Below are 12,699 nucleotides of genomic sequence, written 5' to 3' on the forward strand. Positions count from 1 at the left end.
ACACAGCAGGTCAATCACCATTGGAAAGTGATAAGTTACTGGTCACTGTTTCAGGTGGGACTCCTTCAGAATGAACACTTCCCACCACCAGCACCAACCCCCCTCCCCCACCCCCCTCCCTGTGAACTGAACATTCCTTCAGCCACTCATCCACCCATTGCCCATCCACCCAATGGCTCCCAGCCTGGATTGACATTCAGCATGAACCCAGTGAGAGGGTGAGCTGGCTCACGGGATGTCAAAACGGACGAAAGTTGGAAATAGTTCCAATCAATGCGTTTTAAGTTTCATTGTTAAAAACAGGAAACTTAATATTTTGTTAAACCCCCATGTGCACACCCTTGGTGAATTAAAATTTCTCACCCAGTCCTTTCCTATGGTTTCAACTTGGTGCATCCTGTATGGGTTCAGCAGAGGTAGAGACAGGCTGCTCGGGAGATGAGGGCAGAGTGTCGGGAGATGGGGGCAGAGTGTCGGGAGATGGGGCAGAGTGTCGGGAGATGGGGGCAGTGTGTTGGGAGATGGGGGCAGAGTGTTGGGAGATAGGAACAGAGTGTCGGGAGATGGGGCAGAGTGTCGGGAGATGGGGCAGAGTGTAGGGAGATGGGGGTAGCGTGTCGGGAGATGGGGGCAGAGTGTCGGGAGATGGGTCAGAGTGTCGGGAGATGGGGGCAGAGTCTGGGGAGATGGGGGCAGAGTGTCGGGAGATGGGGCAGAGTGTCGGGAGATGGAGGCAGCGTCTCGGGAGATGGGGCAGAGTGTCAGGAGATGGGGGCAGCGTGTCGGGAGATGGGGCAGCGTGTCGGGAGATGGGGGCAGAGTGTCGGGAGATGGGGGCAGAGTGTCGGGAGATGGGGCAGCGTGTCGGGAGATGGGGCAGAGTGTCGGGAGATGAGGGCAGAGTGTCGGGAGATGGGGGCAGCGTGTCGGGAGATGGGGGCAGAGTGTCGGGAGATGGGGGCAGAGTGTCAAGAGATGGGGGCTGCATGTTGGACGATGGGGGCAGAGTGTCGGGAGATGGGGGCAGAGTGTCGGGAGATGGGGGCAGAGTTGCGGGAGATGAGGGCAGAGTGTCGAGAGATGGGGGCAGAGTGTCAAGAGATGGGGGCAGCATGTCGGACGATGGGGGCAGAGTGTCGGGAGATGGGGGCAGAGTGTCGGGAGATGGGAGCAGAGTGTCGGGAGATGGGGGCAGAGTTGCGGGAGATGAGGGCAGAGTGTCGAGAGATGGGGGCAGAGTGTCAAGAGATGGGGGCAGCATGTCGGACGATGGGGGCAGAGTGTCGGGAGATGGGGGCAGAGTGTCGGGAGATGGGGGCAGAGTGTCGGGAGATGGGGCAGAGTGTTGGGGGATGGGGCAGAGTGTCGGGAGATGTGGGCAGAGTGTCGGGAGATGGGGCAGAGTGTCGGGAGATGGGGCAGAGTGTCGGGAGATGTGGGCAGAGTGTCGGGAGATGGGGCAGAGTGTCGGGAGATGGGGGCAGAGTGTCGGGAGATGTGGGCAAAGTGTCGGGAGATGGGGGCAGAGTGTCGGGAGATGGGGGCAGAGTGTCGGGAGATGGGGGCAGAGTGTCGGGAGATGGGGGCAGAGTGTCGGGCGATGGGGGCAGAGTGTCAAGAGATGGGGGCTGCATGTTGGACGATGGGGGCAGAGTGTCGGGAGATGGGGGCAGAGTGTCGGGAGATGGGGGCAGAGTGTCGGGAGATGAGGGCAGAGTGTCGAGAGATGGGGGCAGAGTGTCAAGAGATGGGGGCAGCATGTCGGGAGATGGGGGCAGAGTGTCGGGAGATGGGGGCAGAGTGTCGGGAGATGGGGGCAGAGTCTGGGGAGATGGGGGCAGAGTGTCGGGAGATGGGGCAGAGTGTCGGGAGATGGGGCAGAGTGTCGGGAGATGGGGGCAGAGTGTCGGGAGATGGGGCAGAGTGTCGGGAGATGGGGCAGAGTGTCAGGAGATGGGGGCAGCGTGTCGGGAGATGGAGCAGAGTGTCGGGAGATGGGGGCAGAGTGTCGGGAGATGGGGGCAGAGTGTCGGGAGATGGGGGCAGAGTGTCAGGAGATGGGGGCAGCGTGTCGGGAGATGGGGGCAGAGTGTCGGGAGATGGGGGCAGAGTGTCGGGAGATGGGGGCAGCAAGTCGGGAGATGGGGGCAGAGTGTCAGGAGATGGGGGCAGCATGTCGGACGATGGGGGCAGAGTGTCGGGAGATGGGGGCAGAGTGTCGGGAGATGGGGCAGAGTGTTGGGGGATGGGGCAGAGTGTCGGGAGATGTGGGCAGAGTGTCGGGAGATGGGGCAGAGTGTCGGGAGATGGGGGCAAAGTGTTGGGAGATGGGGCAGAGTGTCGGGAGATGTGGGCAGAGTGTCGGGAGATGGGGCAGAGTGTCGGGAGATGGGGGCAGAGTGTCGGGAGAGGGGGCAGAGTGTCGGGAGATGTGGGCACAGTGTCGGGAGATGGGGCAGAGTGTCGGGAGATGGGGGCAGTGTGTCGGGAGATGGGACATATGCTTTTTTACTTTTATATTTTTTTTATACTTCTAAAATGTTGCAAGAGTTTCTGACTCAACCACCCAAATCATTCACACCCTTTCAGGCAGTGAGTTCTGGACTCCCACCACCCTCTGGGTGAAAAAACAATTGTCCTGAACTCCCCTCTTAGCCTTCTACCTATTACCTTAAATCTATGCCCCCCGGTTATTGACCCCTCTACTAATGGAAAAAGTGCCTTCCTAACCACCCAACTATGCCCCTCATAATCGTATATGCCACTATCAGGTCACCTTCGCTGCTCTAGGGAAAACAACCCCAGCCTATCCAATATTTCCTCATAGTTCAGACCCTCCAGCCCGGGCAGTATCCTGGTAAATCTCCTCTGCACCCTCTCCAGTGCTATCACATTCTTCCTATAAAGTAGTGAACAGAACTCGGCCGGTCGACAGCAGTGTTTTCCGAGGAGGGACGGTCTGCAATGCAGAAGTTTGTGAGGCTCTTTTTTAGGGTGTCCTTGTATCGGCTGTACTGACCACCTTGATGTTGTTTGCCCTCAGACAGATCCCCATGGAATATCAGCTTGGGATTTCTGTGATTGTCCATGTGGGAAACATGGTCTGGCCATTGGAGCTGAATTTTCTGGAGGGTGGTCTCCAAGCTGTTGAACCCAGCGTGATGGAGAACCTCGTTATTTGTGATTTTTGTCCTGCCATCTAATTCTCAGGATGGACGTCGGGTGTCTTTGCTGGAAGTGTTCCAGAGCTTTAATGTGGCTCCAAGAGCAGACCCAGGATTCTGCTCCATACAGGAGAGTGGTCAGGACAATGGCCTGGTAAAGTTTGATTTTAGTTTTCAGTTTAATGCCATGCTGCTTCCAGACAGATAATACCATGGATTTAGACTAGATTGCACAGGAGGTCACGGGATATACAGCAGAGAACCAGGCCATTCAGCCCAATCATGCTGGTGTTTACGCTCCACTCGAGCCTCCTCCCATTTTTTCTCAGCTAAATCTACCAATGTAATCATCTATTCCCTTTTTCTCATAGAGCTATCCATTTCCCCCTGAAATGCACCTATTTTATTCACTTCCTGAGGCAAATTCTATGCAATTCACCCCTGTCCCGAGAGGGTGGATCTTTGTCCCGGTGGGCTAGTGGGAGGGAGGGAAGCAGCAGAGGCAGCTGATCGGATTGTCTCAATCTTAGTGACAAAGAAGCTCCATGAGCTCCTCACACTTGTTGTTGGAGGTGAGGATGGAGGAGACAGGGGAGAGGCAGAGTCCTTCAAAAGGAACTAACTCGTGTTAAAGGTACTAAAAAGACTCAATACATTGTATTTAACACACAGCACTTCAAAAATACAAATGGCCCCCTATAACTGGGCTGGGGTTTATGAAGATCAACAGAAACTGACCCCAATGAACATAGTTTAGTCCTGGATGTAATTATCAGCAAATCCCAGTCACTGTAGTTACTTGTGAACGCGTTGGTGCCTCAGCAGGTTGGATGATCGAGTGAATCCCTTCCCACACTCCGTACAGGTGAACGGCCTCTCCCCAGTGTGAATTCTCTGGTGTACCGTAAGGTCAGATGACCATCTGAACCCAGTCTCACAGTGAGAGCACCTGAACGGTCTCTCGTCAGTGTGAACACGTTGATGGGACATCAGGTTCCCGGAACTTTTAAAGCACTTCCCGCAGTCTGGACATTTAAAAGTTTTCTCTCCAGTGTGAACCCGCTGGTGTTTCAGCAGGATGGATGGATCAATGAATCCCTTACCACACTCGGAGCAGCTGAATGGTCTCTCCCCAGTTTGTATTCGCTGGTGTCTCTGCAGGCTGGATAACTGAGTGAATCTCTTCCCACACTCTGAGCAGGTGAAGGGTATTTCCCCAGTGTGAGTTTGTTGGTGTCTCAGCAGGTTAGATACACTGATGAATCCCTTCCCACACTCAGAGCAGTTGAAAGGCCTCTCCCCAGTGTGAATTCGCTGATGTGTCAGGAGGTGGTGTAACTGAGTGAAGCACTTCCCACACTCGGAGCAGGTGAACGGTCTCTCCCCATGGTGAATTCGTTGATGTGTCAGGAGGTGGTGTAACTGAGTGAATCCCTTCTCACACTCGGAGCAGGTGAACGGTCTCTCCCCGTTGTGAACTCGCTGCTGTCTCAGCAGGGTGGATAACTGAGTAAATCCCTTCCCGCACTCGGAGCAGGTGAACGGTCTCTCCCCAGTGTGACTGCGTCGATGAGTTTCCAGGTCACGCTCCCACTATCAAAGGTAAACTAACCATTGCCTTGGGTGGTAACTGCTCCAAATTAGAACATAACAAACAGGAGCAGGGATTGACCATTTTGCACCTCGAGCACCTCATCGTGTCAGAGAATCAGAGCTAAGGGGAGGCCATTCAGCCCGGGTCATAGGAACAAAGGACTCAGGGGCAGGAGTAGGCCATTCAGCTCCTTGACCCTGCTTCACCATTCATTGAGGTCATGGCTGATCTGGTTGTGGCCTCAACTCCACTTTCCTGTCTGCCCCCCATAACCTTCGACCCCCTTGTCTATAAAAAATCTGTCTAATTCAGCTTTGTGTAAATTCAATGACCAAACCTCTGATGAAAATAAGTCCACAGGCTAATGACCCACTGAGGAAAAAAAATCTCCTTAACTCCATCGGAAAAGGGAGATCTCTTACTCTTCTGGAAACTAACTAACCTGCATTTCCCCGCGTTTTCCCCGGAGACCTGCATTTTCTGTCCAATTCTCCTTTGAAATCCGTGATTGAATCTGCCTCCCCCACACTCTCAGGTAGTGCATTCCAGATCCTAACCACTCGCTGTGTAACAGAGAAACCCCTTTAGAATTATTGGCTTCGGGACAATCATAATACTTGGTAACAGAAAAACACCGAGAGGCTCGAAGGGAGACGGCAACAGTTGTAGGGGAGCAGGTTCCTGGGGACATGGATGTGCCTGCAGTGGGTGGGATCAGACTGTTTCCATGTATTCACAATGAATGTCCCACCCTTTATTTGGGAAGAGTAAAACTGATAGGGAATAATTGTCATTGCTTTTCAGCAATCTGAAGCTTTCACTCGCTGAGCCATTGCTTTAGGATACCTTACAGAGCGCAGGTACTTTTATTAAGTCTCTGTGGCGCAATTGGTCAGCGCGTTCGGCTGTTAACTAAAAGGTTGGTGGTTCGAGACCACCCAGGGACGAAACTGCCACTGTTTTCTCCCCATCATCACTCATTAACGCTCTGCTTTGTTCTGGGGCCCTGAAACCACAAAAAAATCCCCCACCCTCACGTTGAAAACTCGACTGTCGCCCATTGAGTTCCCACACCAAGCTCTGTTTATGGATATTCATTTCAGATATAACAAAGAATATGAACGATCATGTACCCCCATCTAAATCAATAGAGATCTATGAGGCTATTGGTTGAAACAAACACATCAATTAATCGCCTCTTCCTTAGCTCCACGGTGAGTGAGACAGGAAAAAGTAACAATATTCCAGCCCCACACTCTCCAATCACCCGCTGCCAGTGGAAACATCTTATTTTGCTGAATGTTATCTTCAGAAATGGTGAAGAGCGAATCTAATGTGGCTGCAAGATCCAACATTCAGTTCACATTCAACAACAAACAGGAATGGGAGCGATACAACTTCTCCACACAACTGGGAGATAATGTTTTTCCCTTGCATTGAGATAACCACTGCACTACAGAAACAATGGGCAGAACCACAGGGACTGACTTAGAATATCAAACCGTGCAGTCTTACTGCGCTTCCAAACCCTGTTTTGTGGAAGTACAATTCAGCTGAAAAACATAACCATGCGGCAGAAAAAATGCCCTGACATTAGAATCATAAAATGACAAAGCACATCAGCAGGTCATTCAACACTTCACACATGTGTGAACTATCTCACTGCAATTCGTCTCATTTATTGTCTCTTTCTCATAAACGTGCCTTTTGGAGAAATTTATTCAAAGCCTGGGGAAGTGCCAATGTCACATGGCTGTGAGATAATGTATTTGGCTATTATTTGCCAACAAGCGGGAATTGTGCAGCTTCTCATAATTAGATGATCCAGTTTTGATAATATTTTTGCCAGTTTTCGAGCTGGCGACCTTGCACATGTGAAGCGAATGTGATAATCACTATTTGTTTCTTTATTCATTTATGGGACGTGGGCATTGCTGGCTAGGTCACTACACCACAGAAACAATTTGTGAGAAAAAGTCAAAGGGACTTGTATTGAATTTCAAACTGTGTAGACCTGCTGCACTGCAAGATCCTGTTTTACAGGAATAGAACTGGGATGGGACATTTTGGAATGCTGCAGAGAAATTGATCTAATTGTAAACTGACACAGCTCATCAGGTGGCCATTCGACCCATCGGGTGTGTGCTTTCTTCAAAGAGCTATCCACTTAGTTCCAATATCATTCTCTTCCTTCTTAAAGCTGCAGGTTTTTTTTCCATTTCAAATAAGTACCCAATCCCCTTTTGAAAACTCTGAGTTAAGAAAACTAATGCTGAAGGAGGTGCAGGAGCTTCTGCAGTGTCCATGCTCAGTGTGTGAAAATTAACAAAGCTTCCCTGACTCAATGACACGGAGAGTTGGACTGGGGATTCATGTGTTGTCTTCGAAATAAAAATAAATATTTATTTGTGCAATTGACATCACATTGAATATTTGAAAGAAGTTCATTCTGACCAAGCATCTCCTCATTTTTCTCAGTCAATATATACAATCTAACTCCCCGTGCTAGACAACCTGTGACAGAGGCTGTTATAGAAAAGAGGGAAAGTTTTGCTACAGCTATAAAAATCCCTGGTTAGATCACACCTGGAGGACTGTGTATAGTTCTGGGAACCGCACCTTATAAAAGGATTAATATTGGTCTTGGAAACAGGGCAGTGCTGATCCAGCAGAATGCCAGTCCTGGAATGTAAGTGGACTTTCTCCCCTCCGCAAATTGAGGTCATCCAAAACTGCTGCCCGTGTCTTCACTCACAGGAAGTCCCATTCCCCTCTCACCCCTCTGCTCGCTGACCGACATTGGCTCCCGGTCAAATAATTTATCTACTTCAAAATTTCTTATCCTTGTGTTCAATTCCCTCCTTCCTCTCGCCCCTCACTATCTCTGTGATCTCCTCGAACCCCACAAGCCTCTGAGATGCCTGTGCTCCTTTAATTCTGGCCTCTTGTACATTCTGAATCAGAATCGCTCCATCATTGGTGACCGTGGTTTCATTTAACGAGGCTCTGGAATTCCCTCCCTAAACCTCTCCGCCTCTACCTCACTTTCCTCCTTTAAGACTCTTCTTAAAACCTTCCTCTTTGACCAAGCTTTTGGTCATCTGGCCTAACATCTCCTTATGTGTGTCAGTGTCAGGCTCTGTTAGATAATGACCCTGTGAACCATCTTTGGAGGTTTCATTGAAGGCGCTATCTAAATATAAGCTGTTGTTGTAATGGGGCACACAGAGAACGAGAAAAGTTCCTCTTGTACCTTTCACCCTGATAGTTTTTGATCTGAAGTTGCACAACTAATGTGAATAAAGTTTGTTCTGTTAAAAATGTGTCCATTCCCTTGGGTACTGAACCACATTGACACACATAGACCAACGGAAAGAAGAAACCATGGGAGTGTTTGTCTGTTTTTGATGCCATTTATCCAATAATTAATTCCACTGGCATACTATCAAAATCAGTAATGATAAGAACTGGAGCCGGTAGGATTTGTACCTCTGTGAGGAGACTCCACAGGATTCCAGCCCCATCCCCTTATCCACTCCGCCGTGAACACAGGACCGATTCTGACATCATTGCTATTTGTATAAAGTCAGAGACGGATACATTAGACGGTCATTCACTTGCCGACCCTCTGGAAGAGCAACTCAGCAACTATAATTCCACATCCCGCCTTTACCAATATTTCTTTCGTCTCCTCGTTCTTCCTGTCAGAATACAACACCGCACACTCAACGTGACGTGATATCTGTTTGTCTATCTGGGGCTGCTAAATATTTGGTAGCGGTGAGACTAGAGCCTTAATCCAGCGGCTTAGACCACTCGGCCACGCTACCACATCGCTGAAGTTTGTTAATCATTTCCTTAACTGGTGTTGAAATAGAACAAAAGCAACAGAGCAGGAATTGACCATTCGGAATCTGGAGACAGCTCCATTAGTTAATCAGATCATCCTGCACTTTGTAACAAACAGAAATCATCTCCACTCAAAAGCACAATGAGCTGCAGTGAAGGGTTGGCACCATTTAAACTGTCATTCAACTGGTCTGGTTCCAAATCTCCTGCTGCAAATGACAAGAAAACTTCTCACTGAATTCATTCCGGGTCTTGACTTCAGAAGGACAGGACACAAGGTAATAAAGTACATGTCGATAGATGGGTTATAATATGGTAGAATAACCGGGAAAGAGCATCCGTGGCATTGGGGAACATAAAGTTATATAAAGTTACAGGAAAGAAAGAGGCCATTCGGCCTGGCGTGTTGCTGTCAAAGAGCAGTTGTGATTGGTTGATCAGGAGTGGTCAATTACTCTTCCATTTCCAATTGCGAATTTAGTGAATGTTTGCTGATAACATAAATAAGAAACACGGGGGTATTTGGATAGTTTTTATTCCAACTAACCGATAATTAATTCTGCAGACCGTCAGTTAAAATCAGTTGGCAACAACTGCTTAGTGAAATTGATATGTTGTTTGTATAAAATAATAGAACGGATACAGGGAGTAACAGAGAAAAAAGACTTTCAGTCTGTGCCATTAACCCAACTTAGACTGACTCTCACCATTCTCCAAACCAAAATGCAACACAGATCAGCCGTTCCTTGGCCGCGCAGAGGATTTTTTAGAAGCGTCTCAAAAACAAACCACCGGAAAGTTTAACAACCGCGGGAGTAGAGCCCAAATCACAGGAACCTCGACCAGCACCTCAGTCCATTCGGCCACTCAACCACAGTCAGAGCAGAAACAACCATCACCTTGACAGGCATTGGCACTGAATTAGAATATACAAACCTATGATCAGCAATAGGCCATTCGGCCCCTCGAACATTCTCAGCTACTTAATAAGATCATGTGAAATCTTCAATCATCCTCCGCTTTGTAACATGCAGCATTTAGTAGCTGAACATTCTCCACTCAAAAATAAACAGAAAGAAATATCCTCTTGCATCTTTGAAAACAGCTCTGTTATTTTTCCATCTGGACCATCTTAATATGAAGCCGCAGAACTAAGGTGAATAATGTTTGGATGGTAAAAATGAGGTGATGAAACACATTGACACACACAGAGGAACACACACAGACATATACACAGAGAGTGACAGAGGACAAGGGTTTGTCTCTATGGAGAGACAAACACCCAGAAAGCAAGCATCACACCAACCTGGCTCCGTTTTTGTTCCATTTCCAACTGCAAATTTCGTGAATGAACAGAAATTGGAAAACTCCCGAGCGTTTGGATCAATTTGATTCAATGTAACCGATAATTAACTCTGTAGACACAGAGTTAAAACCAGGAATAATGAGAAGTGGGAAACCCCAATGGATTTGGGCTCCATCGCCTTAACCACTCGGCCATGATCACTGGCCCTATACACAGGATGATGTTGTTAGTATAAAATCATAGATGCCTACAGCATAGAAGGAGTACATTGGGCCCATCTTGTCCGTGCCGGCTCTGTGGGAGGGCAACTTAACGAATTCCATTATCCCACCTTTTTCCTCACAGCAATTTATATTGATTCTGTCAATCTGAGCTGGCACTTGTTCGATCTGCTGTTCAAGCTGCTCATGTACAACTTTCAATTTCCAAAACCCACCAACCTCATCACTGCATCTCCTGTGAAACTGACAAGGGGACACACGGCAGAAATTCATCACTGATGAGAGAAGATCTAATTGAGGTATATAAGATGCTATAGGGGATAGACAAAGTAGACGTGGAGTGGATGTTTCTCCTTTTGGGGCATTCTAGAACGAGAGGCCATAGTTTTAGGCAAAGGGATGGTAGATTTAAATCAGAGATGAGGAGGAATTACTTTTCTCAAAGGGTCGTGAATCTGTGGAATTCACTACCTCAGAGTGCAATAGATGCCGGGACGCTGAATAAATTTGAGGAGGTAGACAGATTTTTAATTAGCAACAGGTTGAAAGGTTATTGGGAGAGGGCGGGAAATTGGAGTTGAGGCCGAAATGAGATCAGGCATGATCGTATTTAATGGCGGGGCAGGCTCGAGGGGCTGAATTGCCTACTCCTGCTCCTAGTTCTTATTTTCGTATGTAAGGTACATAACAGGCTGATGATAACAGTGCCTGTTTAAACAGTGAGAGACAGTGAAGGACTGGCACCGATAAAAGTGTCCTTCAACTAGCCTGGTTCCAAAATCTCATTCGAGAAATGACAAGAAAGCACACTGAATTTACTCTATGTCTTGACTTCAAATGAACAGGATACAAGGTAAGAAAATATATATCGCTGGATTGGATTATAAAATGGCAGAATGAGCGTGAAGAAACAACCATGCTGTTGGGAAATATAAATTTATAGGAAGTTGCACTTCTCGGTTTGGCATGCTGCTTTGAAATAGCGGCTGTGATTGTTTGATCAGGAGTGATACTTCTGCCGGTTTGAACATCAAGCAGAAAAACTTATCCTTTTACCACCCACATTTAGCCTCGCAGCATCATCCCGTTAGTCAGTTTATTCCTTGTGCCTTGAATCTTATCGCTGTCCATCAGTAACAGAAACGGAATGAGGACAACTGCAATTATTGTGGCAACAATCTGAATCTTCAACTTGTTGATACCAGCTTTAGGGTATCTTGCAACTCACCTTGGCACATGTTCCTGTGGCGTAATTAGTTACTACATGTAACAATTGTATGAGAGGTCGGTAGATCGAGAACAGCCAAATATTTCTCTTTTTACACCCTTGGTTATTGGCTGCCACAAAGTTCCAGGCTTTTTTATGCGTTCTTTCACTACCAGAAAATATTCCCTAAAATTTACCAATGCTGCTGTTATCCATTAACTCTTCAGCTAAAAAATATCTTGTTTTTTTTCTCAAATGGGATATGAAGAAAATGTGGTTGTGATGATACAAACCCACGTTCAAATTCAGAAATGAGGAAGTACAGTTTTGTACATCGACCGAAGAATCTAAGGTTGTTCTTCTTAAAGGTGAGAAGGAAAAACAGGCATTGTGATTGCGCTGATTAAAATCATGAAAGGTTCAAACACAGAAATTAAAGAGAAACTGCTTCAAATGGATGAAGGGTCAATAACCAGATGGCACCGATTTAAGATGAGTATCAGAAGGACCAGAGGCAATAAGGTGTTTTATTTAAAACTGAAATTGATTTATTGGAAATCACTGCCTAATAGGATGATGCAAACAGAATGAATTTCAGCCTTGAAAAGGGAAGACGAGAAGGAGGAAAATATGCAGCATTGTGTGGAAAGGGTGCGGATGTGGGACTGGTTGCACTGCCCTTGCAGACACAGTGGGTCAAGCAGCCTTCTGTGTGGGGAAAGGGTGCAGATGTGGGACTGGTTGCACAGCTCTTGCAGACACAGTGGGTCAATCCATCTCCTCCTTTGCTGTACTTTCCTGTGACTCCGCAATTTGACTCAGTTCTGAAAAATGGATCAAACCATTTCAGAAAGTTAGAGTCAATTCACTATTAAGCTCTCGGCATAAAATTCATCTCACTTTCATCTTTCATTCACTTTCAGCTGCCAAGGCTCCAAGTGACAGAATTCACTCCCTCAAACTCTCCACCTCTGTCCACTCTCTCTCCACTGCTTTAAGATGCTCCTTAAAACTTACCCTTTTTACCACGTTCCTGTCCACCCATCCTAATATCTCCTTCTGGGTGGGTCACGATCAAACTTTGGGAATGCTCCTGTGAAGTGCTTTGCGGTGTTTTATTGGATTAAATGTCAATCAGTGAAAATTGTTGTTGTTCAGCTCCACACGGTGGGATTGGAGCTGAGTGGACAGAAAGGATCCAGCTCAGTCAGTGGCATTCTGCCTCGTGTGTGGAAGTACAGCCAGGAAGAGATACTTGAACATTTGGGCTCTATTCCTGAGCTGGATGAGTTGTTTTCTCCATGGAGGCTATGAAATGTATTAGCAGAGTCAATGATTGAAGCAGAGACCAGGGCAAC

General features: G+C 47.5%; 1 protein-coding gene, 1 non-coding gene and 1 pseudogene across 2 annotated transcripts in view; all 3 read left to right on the top strand.

Moving 5' to 3' along the window:
- The window catches only part of LOC144698562 (uncharacterized), a 1,040,782-nt gene that overhangs the window by 997,967 nt on the left and 30,116 nt on the right, over positions 1-12,699 (top strand). The window lies entirely within an intron of this gene.
- The window catches only part of LOC144698055 (uncharacterized), a 176,866-nt pseudogene that overhangs the window by 22,980 nt on the left and 141,187 nt on the right, over positions 1-12,699 (top strand).
- Positions 5,632-5,705, top strand: trnan-guu (transfer RNA asparagine (anticodon GUU)). Its single transcript has one exon. It is a non-coding gene; the product is annotated as a tRNA-Asn (tRNA).

Source organism: Cetorhinus maximus, chromosome 23 (genome assembly GCF_964194155.1).
Source record: "Cetorhinus maximus chromosome 23, sCetMax3.hap1.1, whole genome shotgun sequence".
Lineage (NCBI taxonomy): Eukaryota > Metazoa > Chordata > Chondrichthyes > Lamniformes > Cetorhinidae > Cetorhinus > Cetorhinus maximus.